The following is a 23,538-nucleotide window of genomic DNA, read 5'->3' on the forward strand; positions in this document are numbered from 1 at the left end:
TCATTTACAATTGCACCCAAAACTATAAGATACCTAGGAATAAACCTAACCAAAGAGGCAAAGAATCTATACCCAGAAAACTATAAAGTACTCATGAAAGAAATTGAGGAAGACACAAAGAAATGGGACAATGTTCCATGCCCATGGATTGGAAGAACAAATATTGTGAAAATGTCTATGCTACCTAAAGCACTCTACACATTTAATGCAATCCCTATCAAAATCCCATCCGTTTTTTTCAAAGAAATGGAACAAATAATCCTAAAATTTATATGGAAACGGAAAAGACCTCGAATAAGCAAAGGAATGTTGAAAAAGAAAGCCAAAGTTGGTGGCATCACAATTCCAGGCTTCAAGGTCTATTACAAAGCTGTCATCATCAAGACAATATGGTACTGGCACAAAACCAGACACACAGATCGATGGAACAGAATAGAGAGCCCAGAAATAGACCCTCAACTCTATAGTCAACTAATCTTCAACAAAGCAGGAAAGAATGTCCAATGGAAAAAAGACTGCCTCTTCAACAAATGGAGCTGGGAAAATTGGACAGCCACATGCAGAAAAATGAAAGTGGATCATTTCCTTACACCACACATGAAAAAAGACTCAAAATGGATGAAGGACCTCAATGTGAGAAAGGAATCCATCAAAATCCTTGAGGAGAACACAGGTAGCAATCTCTTCGACCTCAGCCGCAATGACTTCTTCCTAGGAACATTGCCAAAGGCAAGGGAAGCAAGGGCAAAAATGAACTGTTGGGACCTCATCAAGATCAAAAGCTTTTGCACAGCAAAAAAAGGTCAACAAAACCAAAAGACAGCTTACAGAATGGGAGAAGTTATTTGCAAACGACATATCAGATAAAAGGCTAGTATCCAAAATCTATAAAGAGCTTAGCAAACTCAACACCCAAAGAACAAATAATCCAATCAAGAAATGGGCAGAGGACATGAACAGACATTTCTGCAAAGAAGACATCCACATGGCCAACAGACACATGAAAAAGTGCTCCACATCACTCGGCATCAGGGAAATACAAATCAAAACCACAATGAAATACCACCTCACACTAGTCAGAATAGCTAAAATTAACAAGTCAGGAAATGACAGATGCTGGCGAGGATGCGGAGAAAGGGAAACCCTCCTACACTGTTGGTGAGAATGCAAGCTGATACAACCACTCTGGAAAACAGCATGGAGGTCCTCAAAAAGTTGAAAATAGAGCTACCTTATGACCCAGCATTGCACTACTGGGTATTTACTCTAAAGATACAAATGTAGTGATCCGAAGGGGCACGTGCACCCGGATGTTTATAGCAGCAATGTCTACAATAGCCAAACTATGGAAAGAACCTAGATGTCCGACAACAGATGAATGGATAAAGAAGATGTGGTGTATATATATACAATGGAATACTATGCAACCATCAAAAGAAATGAAATCTTGCCATTTGTGACGACGTGGATGGAACTGGAGTGTATTATGCTTAGTGAAATAAGTCAATTGGAGAAAGACAAGTATCATATGATCTCCCTGATATGAGGAAGTGGAGATGCAATGTGGGGGGTTTGAGGGATAGGAGAAGAATAAACGAAACAAGATGGGATTGGGATGGAGACAAACCATAAGAGACTCTTAATGTCACAAAACAAACTGAGGGGGTGTGGTGGGGAAGTAGGGAGAGGGTGGTGGGGTTATGGACATTGGGGAGGGTAAGTGCTATGGTGAGTGCTGTGAAGTGTGTAAACCTGGTGATTCACAGACCTGTACCCCTGGGGTAATAATACATTATATGTTTATTAAAAATTTTTTTTAAAGTTTTAAAAAATCCCCCAGATGTAACACTAAAATTCTAAAGGGAAGCTGTTTGGTATTATTGAACCCAGATCATTTAAGAAGTAGGAGTAGCAAATCATATCACTATTAGTGAAATTATATATGCCACATAATTAATAAGGAAAATATTGGTGCTATTAATTGCCTTAAAGATTTTCAACAAATACATGAATTTTTTTGTTACTCACAGAATGTAGTTACTGCATATTTTTTACCTTTCCATGATTATAGAGGTGGAACAATTTTCATTCAAATAAAACTACTAAGTATTTCATACCTAGAATTAGTGAGATTAAAATCATGCCCCCTAAACATACTATATGCAGCCTGGAAATGCAGATTAAATAGATTTATCTGCTTAGTATATAACATCTAGTTTCTGTGCCAATATTTATAATATGGTGGGATTTTAAATAATGGGGCATGAATTACTTTGCCAAAGCAAGCAGTGTTAGAAGGACACTAATAAATTATGTGTTAACTGTTAATGTATATCATGAATAAGGAAAAGAACAACAACACATCATTGAAGTGATTTACTGGAACTTCATTTTGGGTACTTTCTATCCTTGAAATGTTTTGTTCAGATATGGAAATTATATTTGCACATAGAAATTTCATCTCTCTTTTTTTGTGTTTTTTTATGGATTTGGGGAATTTATGGGGAAGTTTATATTCTTATATATGTTGCTTTTTTAACTAAAAAATAGAGTAAACATTTACAGAAGCTTCTGGAGTTTTTCTTGTATAGAAGGTTTTTCCCAGCTTTCAGTAATTCTGATTCAGTTTAAACCATCATCCTCTGCTTGTTTGTCTACTTTTCCATTGCAACGGATAATAAACAATGTATATTCACTAATCCCTTATTGGCTTTTTTCTGCATTTTGCTTCTCCCCTCATAATGTTATCATTTGTCATTTAGGTTGTTGCATAGGAAGGTGGTGGTTGAAATGGAGTCTAGAAAAGTACACAGCTTAATTTCTGTCCCAGAGTCATCATTTTAGGTTTAAAATTAATTCACTTCACTAAAATTTGCCAACTATCTCCTATGTGTTTAGCATGTGTTAAGTATTGGGCATGAAATCAGTTGTAATGGAACTTACTGTTTCTGAAGGGGGCAATAAAGAGTAAGAGGTCTTAAGATTTATTCTCTTAGTGATTTTCAGTTTTGCCGTATGGCAATGTTGACTATAGTACCTTGTTGTACATTATATCCTCAGTACTTATTTGTCTTATAATTCGACGTTTATAAGTTTTGACCAGCTTTATCCAGTCTCCCCCCTACATAAATTATATAACATGCTAAGGTTGAAAGCATTTCCCCTAAGATCAGGAATGAGAGAAGGGTGCCCACTCTCATCACTCTTTGACTGACTCCTAGTTGACATGGTTCTGAAAGTCCTAGCCTGAGTATCAAGCAAGAAAGAGAAAAAGAAAGGCATCAGAATTGGAAACGAGGAAGTAAAATGACTATTTGCAGATGACATGATTTTACATATGGAAGGTCCTAAAGACCTCCACCAAAAAATTGTTAGGTCCTATCAGTGAATTCAGTGTAGTTGCAGGATATAAAGTTAACATACAAAAATCGTCACTATTTCTCTATACAAACAATAAATTATCTGATAAAGAAGAACAGGGTTTCATTTACAGTAGTATCAAAAACAAAATTAGGAATACATTAGGAACACAATACTTAGGAATACATTTACTCAAGGAACTTTGCTAGTCTGAAAACTAGAGGGCATGGATGAAAGAAATTGAAGAAAGCACAAGTAAATGGAGAGGTATCCTGTATTCACAGGTTGGAAAAATTAATGTTAAAATGTCAGAACTACCAAAGCAATTCGTAGATTTAGTGCAATTCCTAGGAAGACTCCAGTGGCACATTGTCACAGAAGTGGAAAAAACTATCCTAAAATTTATATAGAGCCACAAAAGAGTGTAAATACCGAAAGTAGTCCCGGCGAAGAATAGAGCAGGAGGAATCGCACTTTCTGATTTCAGGATCTGTTAATCAAAGCAGTATGGTACTGGCTTAAAAAAAAACAGACAAATAGGCCAAAAGAGCAGAATTAGAGCCCAGAAATAAATAAGCATGTCCGACCAACTGATACATGACAACAGGAGTCGATTATACGAAGTGGAGGAAAGATAGTCTGTTCATTAACAGACTATAGTTAGTCTATAGACTATAGATAGTCTGTGCTGAGAGAATTGGACATGGACATGTACAGGAATGAATTTGATCTCTGTCTTACGCAATTCACAAAAATTAACTCAAAATGTGTCAGAGATATCAATGTCAGACCGGAAACCATAATCCTTCTAGAAGAAAACAGGATAAAAGGTCTTTGGCATGGGTCTTTGCAACAATTTATTGGATAGGACACATAAAGCACAGTAAAAAGAGCAAACAAATAAGTGGGACTACATTAAGCTAAAAAGCTTTTGCACATCAAAAGAAAAAATCTACAGTGAAAAGACAACCTATGGAATTGGAAAACCATCTATCTGATATGGGGTTATTATCCAAAATATATAAGGAATTCATATAACTCAGTAGCAAAAACAAAACAAACAAAAAAACCAAAGCCCAAAACAAGAACATTAAACAATAATTCAACTAAAAATGGGCAAAAAACTTAAGTAGGCATTTTTTCCAATGAATATAGGAATGGCCAACAGGTACATGAAAAGTTACTCAACATCACCAGTTAGGGAAATGAAAGTCACGACATTAAGGTATCAGATCTTGCCTATCAGAGTGCTAGAATCAAGAAAGACAAAAGATAAGGATGCTGCAAAACTGGGTCTGGGAAGGAAGTTTATAGAATCTCAAACAATCTCATACCTAAAGGAGGTGGAAAAAGAACAAAGAAACCCCCAAACCTACTAGAAGGAGGGAATTAGTAAAGATTAGAGCAGAAATAAGCAAAATAGAACTTGGGGCACCTGAGGGGCTCAGTGGGTTTAAGCCTCTGCCTTTGGCTCAGGTCATGATCTCTGGGTCCTGGGATCGAGCTCCGCGTCAGACTCTCTGCTTGACAGGGAACCTGCTTCCTCCTCCCCCTCCGCCTGCCTCTCTGCCTACTTGTGATTTCTCTGTCAAATAAATACATAAAATCTTAAAAAAAAAAAAAAGAAAAAGAAAGAAACTAAAAAAAAAAAAAAAAGGGGGCAGTATAACAGATCAGTAAAACCAGGAGCTGGTTTTTTGAAAAGATCAACAAAATTGATAAACCTTTAGCCATTCATTGAAGAAAAAAGAGGGCTCAACAAGTTGGAGAACCTAGAAGAAGTGGACAAAATTCTAGAAACCCTATAACCTTCCAAAATTGAATCAGGAAGAAATAGAAACCTTGAGCAGACCAATTAGCAGCAGTGAAATTGAATCAGCATCAAAAATTGCCAGCAAATGAAAGTTCAAGACCAAATGGTAAATTCTACCAAACATGTATAGAGAGTAACATCTATTTTTCTCAGACTATCCCAAAAAATGGAAGACGGGGGAAAAATTCCAAATTCCTTCTTCAGGGCCTGCATTACCCTGATACCAAAGCCAGAAAAGAGACACCACGAGAAAGAACTAAAGGCCAATATTTCTGATGAGCATAAATGCAAAAATCGTCAATGAAGTATTAGCAAATGGAGTCCAACAATACACTCAAAATATCATTCACCACAATCAAGTGGGATTTGTTGCCAGGATGCAAGGGTGGTTCAGTATTTATAAATCAAACAATATCATATATCACATAAATGAGAGAAAGGACAAAAAAATATATGAACGTTTCAATAAATGCAGAAAAAACATTTGACAAAGTGCAACACCCATTCATGATAAAAAACCCTCAGAAAAGTAGGTTTAGAGGGAATATGCCTCAACATAATAGAGGCCATATATAAAAACCCAGAGCTTGACTTCATACTCAGTGGTGAAAAACTGAGAGCTTTCCCTCTAATCAGGGAAAGACAGGTATGTCCACTCTCACCACGTTTATTCAACATAATGCTGGAAGCCCTAGCCATGGCAATGAGAGAACAAAAAGAAAGAAAAAGCATCCAAATTGGTAAGGAAGAGTAAAACTTTTACTGTTTGCCGATGATATGAAAGGCACCACCAAAAAACTAGTAGAACTGATAAAGGAATTCAGGAAAGGTGCAGGATAGAAAATCAATATTCAGAAATCTTGCATTTCTATATGCTAATAATGAAGCAGCAGAAAAAGAGATTAAGAAAACAATCCCATTTACAGTTGCACCAAAGATAGTAAGACACATAGGAATAAACCTAACCAAAGAGGTGAAAGTTCTATACTCTAAAAACCAAAACATTGATGAGAAAAACTAAAGATGACACAAAGAAATGGAAAGACATCCCATGTTCATGGATTGGAAGAACAAATGTTGTTAATGTTAAAAGCAATCTGCAGATTTAATGCAATCCTCCCCAAAATACCAATAGCATTTCCCACAGAACTAGAACAAAAATTATCTTAAAATTCATATGGAACCACAAAAAAAACAAATTACCAGAACAGTCTTGAAAAAGAAAAACAAAGTCAGAGGTATCACAATTCCAGGCTTTAAGTTGTATTACAAAGCTATAGCAATCTCTATAGTATGGCACTGGCACAAAAATAGACACAAGGATCAATAGAACAGGACAGAGCCCGGAAATGAACCCACAACTGAATGTCAGTGAGTCTTTGACAAAGCATGGAACGATACCCAACTGGAAGAGGACAGTCTCCTAACAAATGGTACGGGGAAAACTGGATCATGTTCTTACACCATAAACAAGGAATAAATTCAAAATGGATTAAAGACCTAAACGTGAGACCAGAAAGCATAAAAATCCTAGAAGAGAACATAGGCAGTGAGGTCTGACATCGGCTGTAGCCACATTTTTCTAGATTCTAGGGAAATAAAGCAGATATAAACCGTTGGCACTACATTAAAACAGAAAGCTTCTGCACAGCAAAGGAAATAATCAACAAAACTAAAAGGCAGCCTACTTGAATGGGAGAAGATATGTGCAAATGACATATCCAGTAAAGGGACAGTACCCAAAATATATTTTAAAAAATTTACAGAACTCAACACTTCCAAAACAAATAATCCAATTTAAAATTGGGCAGAAGACATGAACAGAATTTTCCCAAAAAAGACATGCAGATTTCCAACAGGCACTTGAAAAGATGTTCAGCACCACTGATCATCAGGGGAAATACAAATCAAAACTTCAATGAGATATTACCTGGTATCTGTCAGAATGGCTAAAATCAAAAACAAACAAGTGTTGGCAAAGATGTGGAGAAAGAGGAACCGTTTTGTGCTGTCGGTGGGAATGCAAACCAGTGCAGCTGCTGTGGAAAACAGTGTGGAGGTTTATCAGAAACTTAAAAGTAAAACTATGCTATGATCAGGTAGTTGCACTACTGAGTACTCAAAGAATACAAAAAAATTCAAAGGGATACATGCACCCCTATGTTTATTGCAGCATTATCAACAATAGCCAAATTATGGAAGCAGCCCTAGTGTCCATGGATAGATGACTGGATAAAGATGTGGTGTGTGTGTGTGTGTGTGTGTGTGTGTGTGTAGTGAATTTTATATACTAAGCAAAATAAGTCAGAGAAAGACAAATACCATATGATCTCACTGATATGTGGAATTGAAGAAACAAAGGGAAGAAACAAAGAAAGAAACAAACATACTCTGAACTATAAAAAACAAACTGAGGGTCAGTGGAGGGGAGGTGGGTGGGGATGGGGTGAACAGGTGATGGGGATGAAGGAGGGCCGTTGTCATGATGAGCACATGGTGTTGTAGGAAAATGTTGAATCACTATATTGTATAACCTAGACTCATATGAACACTGTATGTTCACTACGCTGGAATTAAAAACTTAATAAAATTTTTAAAAAGATGAGATAATTCGTTTGCTAGGATATGGAGAAAAAGGAATCCTTGAGCAGCCTCTGTGGAAGACAGTATGGAGGCTCCTCAGAGAGTTAAAAATAGAACTGTGCTACCATCCAGCAGTTGCTCTGCTGAGAATATATCTGGGGGAAAGGACAGCACCACGTTGAAGAAATGTCTGCACCTTTATTTTCACCGCGTGGTTATTCAGAAGAGCCAAGACAAGTGAAGTGTCCATTAACACATGAATAGATAAAGAAGATTCGGTGTCTGTATGTATACAGTGGAATATTATTCAGCCACAAAAAAGGAAGAAATACTGCCATTAGTGGCAATATGGATGGACCCCAAGGACATTATGCTAAGTGTTGTAAGTCAGACAGAAAAAGGCAAATACTGTGTGATCTCACTTTTTATTTTATTTTTTATTATTTTTTAATAACATATAATGTATTATTTGTTTCAGGAGTACAGGTCTGTGAATCATCAGTCTTACACAATTCACAGCACTCACCATAGCACATACCCTCCCCAATATCCATAACCCAGCCACTCCATCCCTCTTACACCCCACCCCTCCAGCAACCCTCAGTTTGTTTCCTGAGATTAAGAGTCTTTTTGGTTTATCTCCCTCCCTGGTCTCATCTTGTTTCATTTTTCCCTCCCTTGCCCCCACAACCTCCCACCCTGCCTCTCAAATTCCTCATATCAGAGAGATTATATGATAACTGTCTTTCTCCAATTGACTTATTTTGCCCAGCATAATACCCCCTAATTCCATCCACGTCATTGCAAATGGCAAGCTTTCATTTTTTTAATGGCTGCATAGTATTCCATTGTATATATATATACCACATCTTTATCCATTCATCTGTTGATGGACATCTGGGTTCTTTCCATAGTTTGGCTATTGTGGACATTGCTGCTATAAACATTCGGGTGCATGTGCCCCTTTGGATCACTACATTTGTGTCATTAAGGTAAATACCCAGTAGTGCAATTGCTGGGTCATAGGGCAGCTCTATTTTCAATTTTTTGAGGAACCTCCATACTGTTTTCCAGAAGTGGCTGCACCAGCTTGTATTCCCACCAACAGTGTAGGACGGTTCCCCTTTCTCCGCATCCTCGCCAACACCTGTCATTTCCTGACTTGTTAATTTTAGCCATTCTGGCTGGTGTGAGGTGGGATCTCATGGTGGTTTTGATTTGTATTTCCCTGATGCCGAGTAATGTGGAGCACTTTATCATGTGTCTGCTGGCCATCTGGATATCTTCTTTGTAGAAATGTCTGTTCATGTTTTCTGCCCATTTCTTGATTGGATTATTTGATCTTTGGGTGTTGAGTTTGCTAAGCTCTTTATAGATTTTGGATACTAGCCCTTTATCTGATATGTCATTTACAAATATCTTCTCCCATTCTGTTGGTTGCCTTTGGTTTTGTTGACTGTTTCCTTTGCTTTGCAAAAGCTTTTTGTCTTGAAGCAGTCCCAGTAGTTCATTTTTGCCCTTGCTTCCCTTGCCTTTGGTAATGTTTCTAGGTAGAATTTGCTGTGGCTGAGGTCGAAGGTGTTGGGAAAATTGGACATCCACATGCAAAATAATGAAACAGGACCATTTCCTTACATGATCTCACTTTTTTGTGGAATAAAAAAAAAAAAAAAGAGGCCTCAGCAAAAGGGATCAAATTTGTGGTAACTGGAAATGGGGTTGGTTTGAGGGGGAATTGGAAGAAGGTGGACAAAAGGACAACCTTCCAGTTGTCAGATAAATATGTCCTAGGGAGGGACGTAATGTACAACATGATGTTTGTAGCTAACACTGAAGTAGGATATAGAGGAAAGTTAAAAGAGTAGCTCCTAGAAGTTCTCATCACAAAGAAATAAATACGTAATTTTTGTATCTATATGGATGATGGCTGTTAACTTATTATAGTAATCATTTCCTGACATATTGTCAAATTATGCCATATACCCTAAACTTATACAGTGCAATATGTCAATTATATTTCAAGGAAACTGGAAAAAATAGGGAAAAAGTGCTAAAAGAGAAAGATCATTTTTTAAGGGTTAATGTAACAAGAAGACCAAGAAGACCATGCTTTCTTGGGACCAGGAGAGGGTTCTGTGGGACAGTGGAGTGTGAGTTTGCTGGTTAGAAAAGAGGGAGCGTGAATTGGGACCACTGCATGGGGTCGAGCTCTGTGCAGTATCCCAGTGGAAGTGGATGCAGGTGTGAGCAGGGCCCAGCTGTGCAGGACCTTTGAGGTTGTACGTAAGGTCTTTGGAGTTTAGTGTGAACCTATGTAAAGGTCTGAAGGAAACATGATAAGATGCATTTTCAGTGGATTTTCACAATCGATAGTGTTTTGTTCAGCATGAAAAACACCAGTGCAGTGAAGTTTCAGTGTCTGGTCAGTTGTGTACGTGTTCGTGGTTTGTTGTGTCCGCGTCAGTCAGTCACGGGTATCTTTATGCAGGTGCTCGGTCTTTTGAGATTGAAGCAGAAAGTGTGTGTTTGTGAAACATCAAGAAGTAAAGCTTTGCTGGAAACTTTTTATAGAAACTGTACAACTTTTACATTTTCTACGGTGTTTGTTTGTTTTGCTTTGTGTTTGTTTGTTTTTTTAAGTAGGCTCCACGACCAGCTTCTGGAGCAGGGAAAGCGTTCATCTCTCTAGTCTGTATAAAACTTGAAACATGATCCAGAATGACTCATAAAGCACAGGATGTTGAGCAGAGACCCAACAAAATCAGGACAGTTCTCACACTTCTGAAACAGTTGAATGGTAAATGGTAAGAACAGTGGAAGGAATGCTTTATCTTTGACTACTTATAAACACCAAATGCTTGTGATCAGTAAGGAACCATTAATTCTAGGGGTGTTTGAAGTATTGGTCTCAGGCGAAAGGTTTTAAAAGTCAAGAGTCTTGGGGCACCTGGGTGGCTCAGTCTGTTAAGCGTCTGCCTTCAGCTCAGGTCATGTTCCCAGGGTCCTGGGATCGAGTCCCATATCGGGCTCCCTGCACACCAGAGAGCCTGCTTCTCCTCTCCCTCTGTTTGCAGCTCTGCCTGCTTGTGCTCTCTCTCTCTCTGTCAAATAAATAAATAAAAATCTTTAAAAAAAAAAAAAAGAAAGAAAGAAAAAGTCAAGAGTCCTGAGATCAATCATAGTCAAACCTTACTTTGGAATTTATGGGATGTTTTTCACTTAAAGATTTTATCTAAAACATATATAAGTAACCATACTTACTTTCATAGTTGCGTATGTATGAGAATTATTGGAGATGGACTTAGTAGTACTCTCACAGCCTTAAAATATTTCTTTAAACATCCGTGAAGGTGCTCAGATTTCAGTTTGGCCTGTGCTTACCCTCCTCCTGTAGCGCGTGTTCAGCTTTTTGTGCGTCATTTTACAGTGGGAGCAGGGAAATTAAGTTCTAGAGTAGGTCCTGTTAGAACTTTCTTCATTAAGTATTTATATGCAATTCTAATATGTACGATACTTAGAATATGTTAAATTATTGCTAATTTCTAAGGTACATCACTTTAGTTTTTGTGGTATGTGTGATGCTGTAAAGAGGAGGTTAGAAAGGGAAGTGATTTTTGATGCAAAATAATTTTTAATTTTTTCATGTTAAAAACACTTACTGTATTTCCCCATAGACGTTTTAAAATATAACATGCAACATATGTTTGATCTTTGCTTTAAGAATTGCAAATCTGGGGGCGCCTGGGTGGCTCAGTGGGTTAAAGCCTCTGCCTTCGGCTCAGGTCATGATCCCAGGGTCCTGGGATCGAGCCCCACATCAGGCTCTCTGCTCAGCAGGGAGTCTGCTTCCCTTCCTCTCTCTGCCTGCCTCTCTGCCTACCTGTGATCTCTGTCTGTCAAATAAATAAATAAAATCTTTAAAAAAAAAAAAAAAGAATTGCAAATCTGTTACCTACAACAGTATCCTGTTAGGTAGGGTCCTTGCTCTAAATATTTATTGAATGAAGGGATACACTTAAGTAATACATGCATGTGCAGAGTTTCAGGAAAACTGGGAATTACTAATAAAACTAAGACGTTATGAAATGAAATTGATTCCTGACTAGTAAACATTTATAGAAAGGGTCATGAGTGAATGTAGCAAACCTCATAAGATTGCAGAAAGTCACCATACTTTTTATAAAAAGAAGTTTTAGAAGAATTATTTTTATGCTATTAAGAGGAAAAAAGAAATCAACCCAGGAATTTAACAGGAAGAAGCAGGTAGAATAGTTATTATGTCTGTGGATTTTAAAAAAAACAACAACAACAACAACTGTATTAATGTTCTCGAATAGTTTAAAAAAAAAAAAAACAGAAGGGTGCCTGGGTGGCTCAGTGGGTTAAGCCGCTGCCTTCAGCTCAGGTCGTAATCTCAGGGTCCTGGGATCGAGTCCCGCATCGGGCTCTCTGCTCAGCAGGGAGCCTGCTTCCCTCTCTTTCTCTGCCTGCCTCTCTGTCTACTTGTGATCTCTCTCTGTCAAATAAATAAATAAAAATCTTAAAAATAAAAAAAAAAAACAGATGTCAGTAAAGAGTTATAAATTTGTATAAATGTTTAAATTTTCAAAATATAATAGCAAATACATACATATTTGTGAACTACTGTTCTAAGTGCTTGTATTAATTCAGGTAATCCTTGCAACAGTGTTAGGAGAAGGGTATCATTATCATCCCCATTTTACAGATGAGGAAACTGAAATAGGACTCTTAAGCGTCCGAGCTGGGATGTGAACATGGTGTTTATATCCTCGAGGCTGCACTCTTAACCATGGCACTGTTTTCCCGTTTTTGGTCAGGGCAACACGTGGCAGAGTGTGAGCTGGACTTTACAGTAACGAGACCAGCTCTGTACCTGTGTGCTCTAGACATTCCCTCTGAAAGGTCTGGTATATTCCTATTTCCAGAGTCACACGCAGGGGCCTTGTACAAGGATATGGAGGCTGTACAAATGATACCCTAAAGAGGTCATTCCAATGAGACAGTCACGTAACCCTGAGTCTCCATGCTTGGTACTTGGAAAATGTTCTCAAGGTGCCAGTTTCCTCCCTTTTTGCCTGGTCTGGCCTAGTATCACCTTGGACATAGTAAGGAAGATGTCCTTTCCCTAATGCCTCCTGGATTCTTCATTTGAAACGTGTAGGTTAAGCATCACAGGAATGGAGCTCACACCCTTCATTTGGTTGTATGGTAGGACCTTACAAAGCTTTTGGAATCAAGAAATAGCTGGTTCGACCAGGTGAAGAACTAGCATGTATACGTTGTCCTACAGCGTGTTCACTCAACGTTCCTGGCATCCGGTCGCATGCAGAGAGTTGCAGATGTGGAAGGTGGGAAGAAGAGCATCTTTATGTACTCCACCTGCCTAATTAGCACCATTTCACTGTCACTTACTGGGAAAACAGAACTGTCATGATTGGCTTAACAATTAAAATTCCCTTGACTAGGGTGAGAGGAATTACTCCTTCCCTGCGCACAGGGCTACCATAAGAAAATCGTTTTAACTTGTAACACTTTTTGGTGAGGAAGAAGAAATGGCTATTGGCAACATTAATATAGTTATAAGGCAACAAAGTCTGCCACTTGTTTCGTGATGTCATTTCAAGACAAAGATGTAAAGAGATACCTTCATCTGGCTACTTTTCAGATATGCCAAGATATTAATATTTTGATGCGTGCAAAGTAGAGCCAGTTTTCTCATGAAGAAGTATTTCTATAATCAGATTAAAGCGTTTTTCATTTTTGAAATAAAATGAAGTCTCTCTCCCTCTCTCTCTCTCTATGTGTGTATATATATATATTTAAATATTTTAAAAGTGACTTTAATAGTTTATATTTATGATAGATCCTTCTTCCCTAAGATTTATAGTAAAATATTTTCTCCTGAATTTTTTCCACAAATATATTTGTGTAGAATAGCATTTAAATATATTTGCTTATTTAAAATATCTTTAAAGATTTTATTTATTTGTGAGAGAAAGAGAGCACATGCACACAAGTCAGGCTGGGGAGAGTGTGCAGAAAGAGGAGCAGGCCCCCCACTGAGCAAGGAGACCAACCAGGGGCTCAGTCCCAGGGGATTGACCTGAGTGGGGGGATCATGACCTGAGTCGTAGGCAGACACTCCACCAACTGAGCCACCCAGGTGCCCCAAGACTTTGCATATATTTACAAGTATTTTTGTTTTAGCTCTCTGAGGGAAAAGGAGCTCCATGGATTTAAGACATTTTCTTATTCAGCCAGTCACCTTTCAAACTGCTGATACATCTTAGAGGTTTTACACATTAAATTGTTTCTGGGTTTTAATGTCTTTCCTGCATTACTTATATCATATGGATTTTCCCACAGATAACTAACAGCAGTGAAGTGGCGTGGCAGGTGTGTTCGGGTTGTGGCACAGAGCTTTCGCAGAGGAGGCGCGGTGGAGGGGGATAACCAATTTATTCCTTATTCCCAGTTTAAGGAGCAGGCCTGGCGAGGGTGTAGAAGGTGCATTTGCAAAAAGCTCTTCTAAAGTCTGTCTTCTGTATTGATGTCAAAGTGGGTGCTTGAAAATGTGAATACCTGCATTTGTCCTCATTATTTCCCATATTAATCCCACGACTAAAATCCTGCATTGGTGCAGAACTTTGAGCTTAAGTTGACAGTCTGTCCACCTTAGAGGCTAAGCTTTCATGAGCATCGTTTCCATCTACACTTCTGTTTCTCCACACACACCCTTCACCTAATCTACACAGAATACCCACACGGGATTTTCTTTTGGGCTCCCATACTAGCACAACTAAGACTGATACCCTTCCCCCACCCCCGTTTTGATGACCCATCCTTGTCCTGAAAATTCAACTTATGCATCTCAGGAGACAGTCAACAGAGTGAAAAGGCAACCCATGAAAAAAGAGAAATTAAAAAATTCATGCTACTGAACAACAAAAAAAATCCCCAGATTTTAATGAACAAAGGACTTGAGTACATGTTTCTTCAAGGAAGTTACACAGGTTGCCAAGTTAGTACATGAAAAGATTTTCAGCATCACTAATCATTAGGGAAATGCAAATCAAAACCACAATGAGAAGTCACCCATTAGGTTGGCCGTAAAAACAAAACAAAACAAAAAAAAACAAAAAAAACAAAACTGAACAAAACCCAGAAAGTAGCAAGTGTTGACAAGGCTGTGGAGCAACTGGAACCCTTATGCTCTGCTGGTAGGAATGCAAAATGGAGTAGCTGCTATGAAAACAGTGTGGGGGTTTCTCCGAAAATTAAAATAGTACTACCATATGATTCTGCAGCTCTCCTTCTTGGCTGTATGCCCCAAAAAACTGAACACAAGGACTGGAAGAGGTGTTTATGCATCTGCGTGCATGGTCACATTATTTGCAATGGCCAATGATGTAAGCAACCCAGCTGTCCACTGATGGATGAGTGGACACGGCATATGGTATATAGTGCAATATTATTCAGCCTTTAGAAGGAAGGGACATTCAGACACATGCCGCAGTAAGGGTGAACCTCGAGGAAATCATGCTGAGCGAAATAAGCCAGTTACAAAAGGACAAATACTGTATGTTTCCATTTACGTGAGGTGCCTAGAGTAGTCAGATTCTTAAAGACAGAAGTAAAATCGTGGGTGCTGGGGGAGGGGGGGATGGGACTTAGTGTTTAATGGGTACAGACTTTCAGTTTTGCAAGATAAAAATCTCTGGAGATTGCACAATAATGTGAAATATTAAATATCACTGAACTATAAACTTAGAAATGGATAAAATGATAATTTTATGTATCTTTTATATAAATTAAAAATTTTTTAATTAATAAAAATTTAATTCAAGTACCATGTCTTCCTGGGAGTCGTTTGGGGATCTTCCCAGATTGACTTAGATGTACCCATCTGCTGCCCATAGCATCCCTGGCTTGCTTTCATATCTTCGACGGAAGTGGACTTAGGGAGTAGATCCATGTTGTGTGAAACTGGAGAGAGACCTTCATAAAGAAAAGTTGGCATAAAATTGAATATTTCTCTGGATTGAGGAAAGAAATATCATAAATCATGAATTTGGAAAAGTTGAAAAGTATCACAAATATCACACAAATCCAGAAAATTAATATAATGTGATATTAATTTATTTCTTCAAACATCCCTATAGTACTTTTTTTTTTTTTTTTTGCTACACACTCTTGAATCTCTGCGTGACAGTTTGGTAAATTCATTTTACATAGAGAGGATGGAAAAATAATTCAGTCTTCTGCTATTATGATTGAGAGAACTAACAATTTTTTTTGCTAATTTAGAAAATTTTCTTTTAGCTTTATGACTCATTATTGATAATGTCATGTCAGTATTTTTAGGATTGTTGTCAAATTTGGGAAAATCTGCCTCAAACTTTTTTCATATGTAAGCTATAATATTTTAGGGCTTTCAGATTTTTGGAACTTTTTTTTTGGATGGACAGCACATGCCAACCAGTCTGTCACTGATGCCCAGTATCCCACACTAGTTAGCTGTCCCAGGGCTGGCTAGGGATATCCCTGGAAGGGTAAGTAGTATTTTAACCATCATGGAAGTGACCAGGAAGCTTGTAAATATGTCCCCCTCAAACCAAGTTAAATATGCCCCCAACTCCATTTCCCTTTAGCTGAATCCTGAAAATGCTACATCTGTCCACTACCTCTCAACATGCTGTAAATGTGACCGAGAGGCAGATTAAAAAGACAGCAGTGTTTACCAGCTGTAGCGACAACGTCTGACTTTGGCAAGTTTTGTAAACACTTAACCACACAAACACAGTGCTGTGCTACAGAGCCTGGGAGGTTTTGAAGTCAGGCCCTTTGCCTCCTGGACCCTCCCATGACACGGACAATGACTTTGGGGAGCCTCTTGTCGGATCACTGTGATCGGTAGGCTCCTGGGTGCAGGGCGTGTCCTGTCGGTGATCTTTTTCTTAGTCCCTAACCCACTCAGTGCAAGTCTACCGAATGAATGAATCGCGGCTGACTGACTACTAACCTAAATGAAGGGCCATACATGTGTCTCCTTCCACTGACGCTGGTGACTGGATTTGAGTCCAGAGAACAGGGAGCTGTAGTGTTTGTCCATAAGTAGTGAGCGGAGTCCCTGCTGCTGCTAGTTTCACGTGCACGCCGCTAATCTGAAGAAGGTTCTCTCACCGTCTGTCATTGACCATCTGTGATTCTAGGTGATAGGCTTGGGGGTCTTTTGGAAAGTAAAGGAGTGTATTAAGTTGATCATGTGACTTACATCTTGAAAGTGATAAAAAATTCAGATCACATTAACAATTACTCTGTTGAGATTTTTTGATAGAATATGCTTCAAACTGAGTATGTTCACCTCGTATGAGAAACAAACAAAAAATTGGATTTGAAAAAGGAAGTAATTTAGTTACTCTTCAGAAGGAACTTGACAGAAGTTATCATTTAGCACTGATCTGGACTCAGGGGAACCTCAGATTTTCATTCTGAATAGACTTTGGTAACGGCAAAAGCAGCACCGTGCTCACGTGCTGAAGTTATGAGACCAAGTGAGGACCACCGAGATCCTCTCCACGTGTTTGATTTTGTGAAATAGACTTAACGACCTTTGCCAGCACCATGTAATACTACTGCAGAGCCCAAAATCAAAGAAGTAAACGAGCATTTTGAAAAAGGTTTCCATAAGATAGTACTCAGGTATTTTTTCCCTAACCCAACCAGCCAGTGGTGAGAGTATTAAAAAGAAAAAGGGGAAAAGCCATGTCACAGGATTTTCTACCCCCAACTTGAAGGAAAATATTTTTTAACAACAGAGCTGCAACATAGGCACCTCAGGAGTTCTTAGAAATCCCTCAGTTTCACATGTTGTAAGAAAGCTGAGGGCAGAGTTCTTTCCCTATTTTCCATTCAACTCTTCTTACATCCAGGGATGCCTTTAATATGAAGCCAGACACGATTTCTGTGAAGCAGATCGAGAAAGCAGTTCAGGTGAGCAGCAGAAGGTAGAGGCTGGTGGCACCAGAGGCTGGGTCCTGTCCCTCTGCCCTGAGCTCCCAGACTCCCCTGCGGTGTCTCAGGTATTAGCCTTTGTGATGTAGACATTCTTGCATTTGTTTGTCTGTTTAAACAGAATGATGACTTTAGTGTTAGAAATGATAAGTTCCAGGGGTACCGGGGTTCCTCAGTTGCTTAAATGTCTGCTTTCAGCTCAGTTTATGATCTCAGGGTCCTGGGATTAGTCCCACATCGGGCTCTCTGCTCAGCGGGAGTCTGCTTCTCTCTCGCTCTTTGCTGCTGTCCCTGCTTGTGCTCCCTCTGTCAAATAAATAAATCTCAAAAAAAAATTGTAATTTCCATAGCTTCTTTCCAGTTTCAAATTACTTGAATTTATTTTACATCTTGGTTTAATGATGTCTGAATTTTATTTTACTTGTTTAAAATAGTTTTCTCGATACCTTCTTGAGTTTTACTAGAACCTTAAATGTAGTAAGCCCATATTAAAATATTACCTTATTTCAGAAAATTTAATTTTTATCATTTTAATTATTGTGAATAAACATTTTACCCACTTTTATGGTTGCAGCTACTTCTTAGAGCCGCAGGTAGTAATAATTTCCAACAGATGCCATAACCAGTACCAGAGAACTCGTTTACCCAGAACTGTGCCATCTGCGAACCGACTTATTTTTCCTTTTGGGTAGTTGGTACTGTATCTTAGGTTCTAGCTTTCATTCTTACATATCGAATGCCTTCACTGAAGCCAAGGATTCAGTTTCATCCATTGAACGAAGAAATTCTTGCTGCCTATTCTAGTTCTTAAATGCCACTGATAGCAATGTAAAAATGTTACATTCTATAAATCTTCACATAACCAAGTGAAACTATGGCTTTGTGATAAATTGCAGAAATCTACAAAATACTGCCTCTAATTTTTAAATTTTCTCCAATAAGAAAAGATTTTTCTTCATTTGACCCAACGGCTATTAATTTGTATCCTATATTTACTGTCATTAATTTGCTCTCCATTCATAATGTGTGGATGTGTAAAGCTGTGATTTTTAGAAGATGTTGTTTTCCAGCAATATCATAGCATTCAGCAAACATATTTCTTACAGGCTTTGGGATCAGACAACTCTGAGTTTCATCCGGGGGTCCGTCACTTAATATTTAGCTGACTGACCTCATTTAATTTCTGTAGTTCAGCTTGTCCAAGTCTGTTTCCTCATCTCTAAAGTGAGATTAAAAAAATTCTAAGTACGTATGGTGACAGATATTAACTGGACTTATTAATAGTGATCAGTTTGCATATATGGAAATCCTGAACCATTATATTGTACATCTGAGCTTAGTATAGTGTATATCAATTATACCTCAATAAACAGAAATAAAAAATAAGGTAAAACTTCCCAGAGCAAATGTAGAGACCAGCACCTGATACAGGCTAGTTACTCACAAAATGACAGCTGTATATATCAGTGCTTTTTTAGAAAAATTGGCTGTTTTTCTGGTGTATAGTTCTTTGATTGTAGAACATGTGTTTTGCATGTCTACCTTTGCATAAACCCTGCTACACACAGGATGCAGAAGTTCCATCACCCTGAAGAGCTTCCTCACGTCATCCCCTGAGAGTTGTACCCTCTGTCCTGGTTGCTCTGTTCACCAGCCCTGGAGTTGTGTCTTTTTCAAGACGTCTTGTAGGTGGGGTCATGCAGTATCCCTGTCACTCAGCATTACTGCCTCGAGACTCACCCACATCATTGCACAGGTCACTTGTTGCTTGTGTTGGTGAGTAATGTGCTGGTGTGTAGATGTACAACAGTTTGCTTACCCATTCGTCTGCTAAAGCGTGCTTCATTATTTCCAGTGTGGGAGAATTGGAGGTAATTTTAATGCTAAAAAAAATCAATAATTCCTTAGAATGAAAGATGTCATGGGAAATGCTGGTTCATTGTGCTTTTAATGGAGTGTTTTTATGTGTTGACTAATCTTATGGTTTTGTTTCTTTGATGAGATTTGAATCTCATCCCTTGGATAGGGGTCTGTGAGTTTTCTGAATCCATTGAAGACCTATCATAAGATGTGTTGAAATATGTGAAAAATGTCATCCATTTCATACTTATCCTACCAGCTTAAATTTCATTTGGTGGCAGAGCTCTCCATGCATTGATCAGGCTTCTAATACCTTATGCAGCGTTTGAAAGGACAGTGGTATATTAAATGTTCATTCAATGAAAAAAAGGTTGAGTGAGTGGATGAATGATTCAGAAGTATTCTAATGTCTATAATGAGGTTAATCTTGATTAATGGTGAAATAGTGATAGAAGATTGTTATCTTAGTTCATATGTTAAAACTATAGGTTTTCTCTATGTTAATTGGAAACTGGAGACTTTAGAATAATTTATATATCGCTTAACAAAGGAAGTGAGTCATTTGTTTGTACCCAATGGTACACTGTCTAAAGGTAGCTGTTATTTTATTCTACTATGGCCTTGTTGCTGTCGAACATGGCAAAGGGAATAATTATGTAATTCAAAGTGAATATGATATTTATGATTATTTTAAATATTTTTTCAAGTTTTAGAGTTTTTCCTTGATGATTTTATTTTGATAAATGATAGCAAAGAAACATGTGACCTATTTCAAAGCCCCAGAAGCCCTCATAATATTAACCTCACTCTTGAAAGAGGAAGAAACATTACTTTGGAAATATGAAAGTTGCTTATAATTGGTCCTTGGCGTTTTTCTGATGTGAAGTGGTGCCAGGCTGCTAAGTGATTTTACATTGTCATCAGAAACACTGCCGTTGAGTGAGGTTTCATGTACGATGGAGTAGAAGGTTCTTTGATATAGGTCAATAAAAATAGAAAAAGAACTTCTTGATGTGTGTAGATTTTTTTTTTAGAATAATGTAACTCAAAATTAAGCAATCATTGTGAATCTGTTCAGGAGTTTTATGCTTTTAAATATCAGGGTTAGACTAGGAAAGCAGTACGGGTATAGGTAATTACAGTCAGAAAACAGAATTAAAATAGCAGTATTCGGGCAATATGCTGCATTTCTGCTCCACTCAGGATTGTGGTAACATTAGAATGAACACATATTCACCTTTTATTCTTACTGTGCTTTCATGCTTTTTGAGATAGTAACTTAGTTCGAAATTGTTAATTTGACTGCACTTGTATGTCTCTGGTATTATTGGACGTATATTTTATTTTATTAAACTTATTACCCTTTTTTAAAGATTTCATTTACTTATTTGACAGAAAGAGCACAAGCATGGGGAGTGGCAGGCAGAGGGAGAAGCAGGCTTCCCGCTGAGCAGGGAGCCTGACACAGGGCTCCATCCCAAGACCCTGGGATCATGACCTGGGCTGAAGGCAGATGCTTAACCAACTGAGCCACCCAAATGCTCCTGAAAGTATAGTAAAAAAAGAAAAATAGGGATATTATGTGTCAACTCTAAAAATTATTTCTGAAAAATTTATAGAGTTATAAGAAATATACATAATTTCAGTATTATTATAATCACACTGTGATTATTGTCTTCTTTCTTAGTCATAACACATAGGCAGACTGAGTTTTCAGACACAAAGAGGCTAGGCGGCTGTTTGCTGATGGCCGCCGCAGCACAGCCGACTTTCATCAGATTTGGTCACCCCACCTTCAGAGAGTATAGCTTAACTGATAGGTTGACTCTCAATTTATGCATTCATATGCTTAGTGTCTTTCTTTTTTTACTTTTTCTTTTCTTTTCTTCTTCTTCCTTTTTTTTTTTTTTTTTTAGTTATTTCTTATCTGTTCATTCATTCAGTCCATGCTGGTCAAACCAGTTCCAAGTAAACGAAGCCGTTGGATGTGTGGTCAGGCGGTCTGACCATCAGACCAGAAGCTTTAGCTTAAACGTTGAAGTCTGTCACCTTTTGTAATTCACTGCCATCCAAAATTTGTTTCTTCTTTCCTTGTGTTCTTGGGAAGTAAAACTACATAGTCAGAGTCTTCATATTATAATTTTGGCAGATGTTCTAATGCACCCAAATTTGGAAAAGTGTATTTGCCAATGCTTAAATCATGTTGAGAAAGCAAATGTCTTTTTCATTTCAACGTACTAACATAAAGCCAGTGCTGAAATTTTGTATTATCCTCCCATTTTGTCTGATCTAGTTTAGATTGTATTATGCTTAATTATCAAAAAAGATTTGAGTCCTGGGGGCGCCTGGCTGGCTCAGTCAGTAGAGCATGCAGCTCGTGATCTCAGGGTGGTGAGTTCAAGCCCAAATTGGGTGTGGAGTCTACTTAAAATGAAATAAAATAAAATTGAATTAATATTTGAGTCCTGGGATATATCCATTATTTAATAAGGTTAAGTTAGCTTTGCCTAAGAGCAACATGATCTCTTCCGCAAGACAACTTAGAGAATGACAGCAGGACAGTATTTACATTTATAAGGGTGGCTAAGCTAATGTTGAAGATTCCCATTTCTCCATGTTTGAATTTATACCCATAAGTAATTTATGACTTAATAGACATGTAATTACTTCATAGTAACAGTTGTACTGAACCTATTTTAATACCAGTTTTTAATTTGAAAGCATCTCTTTAATCTTTAATTTTAGAAATAGAAATTTGAGGTGCATCTGGTAGCTCAGTTGGTTGGGCATCTGACTTGAGCTCAGGTCATGATCTTTGAGTCCTGGGATCAAGCCCCCCCCTGTGTTGGGCTCTCTGCTTAGTGGGGAGTCTTCTTGTCCCTCTGCCTCTGCTCCTCCCCCTGCTCGTGCTCTCTTTCTCTTTCTCTCTCTCAAATGAATGAATAAAATCTTAAAAAAAAAAAAAAAAAAGAAATAGAAATTCAAAGGCACGAGGAATATGACAAGAGCATATCTTGGGGGGAGTTCATTTCTGGGTACAGCAGGTGTGAGCTCTGAGACATGTAGAGGCAGGTAGGCAGTTGGATATTTCAGTCTGAAGTTCTGAGTGTGGTTAGAACTGAAGATATACATTTGAGAATCTTGACCATATAAATGTTATTTAGAGCAAAGGGACTGGGTGAGATCACCAAAGGAATAAGTGTAGATCGAGTCCAAGGACTGGGCCTTGTAACACTTCAACATAGGATTTTGGGGAAAAGGAACTAACAGTAGAAACAGAAGGGGGGTGTCCAGTGAGCTAAGAAGATGAGTCCTGGGAGCTGAGGGCAAAACCCCATTCAAGTGAACAGTTGTGTCGGGTCGCTTGTCAATCGGGTGAGGGCGGATGCAGCACTGAGCATTGACTTCCGCACTGTGAGTGTGTTAGTGGTTCTGTGAAGCCTGGTTTTGGTGAAGGGGTGGTGTTGATTGGATGGGCTTAAGAGAGAATGGAGGAGAGGGCTTAGAGATGAAGCATGTGTTCAAGTCTTAAGGTTCATTGTAAAGGAGAGGAGAAAAGGAGTGGTAATGGCAAGGTGAAGCTATTTTTTTTTTTTAACCTGGGTAAAATAAGGAGATCATGTGGTAATGGAGAATGTTTCACTAGGGAGGAAAAAAGTGTTGATGCCAGAGAGATGGGGGCATCACTAGAACCCTGTCTTATTAGATGAGAGGGCAGGATACAGCTCACAGGCCAAGGAGCAAGGATAGGCGGTGCGCTCATACAGATGGTGGTGGGTAGATACACGGGATGGTGGAAGATGGGAGTGTTCCTAGATGCCTTCCAGGTTTTCAATTTAAAATGGTGAGGGCGGGGAGGAGGCATAGGAAGTTTGAGACCAGAGCAG

At 38.4% G+C, this 23,538-nt stretch overlaps 1 protein-coding gene across 2 annotated transcripts in view; it reads left to right on the top strand.

Annotated features, from left to right (window-relative positions):
* LOC111158707 (phosphodiesterase 10A) overlaps positions 1-23,538 on the top strand; it is a 570,570-nt gene that overhangs the window by 410,716 nt on the left and 136,316 nt on the right. The gene's annotated exons all lie outside the window — the stretch shown is intronic.

The sequence above is a fragment of the Enhydra lutris genome, unplaced genomic scaffold (assembly GCF_002288905.1).
Source record: "Enhydra lutris kenyoni isolate GAN:26980312 unplaced genomic scaffold, ASM228890v2 scaffoldscaffold62, whole genome shotgun sequence".
NCBI classification, from domain to species: Eukaryota; Metazoa; Chordata; class Mammalia; order Carnivora; family Mustelidae; genus Enhydra; species Enhydra lutris.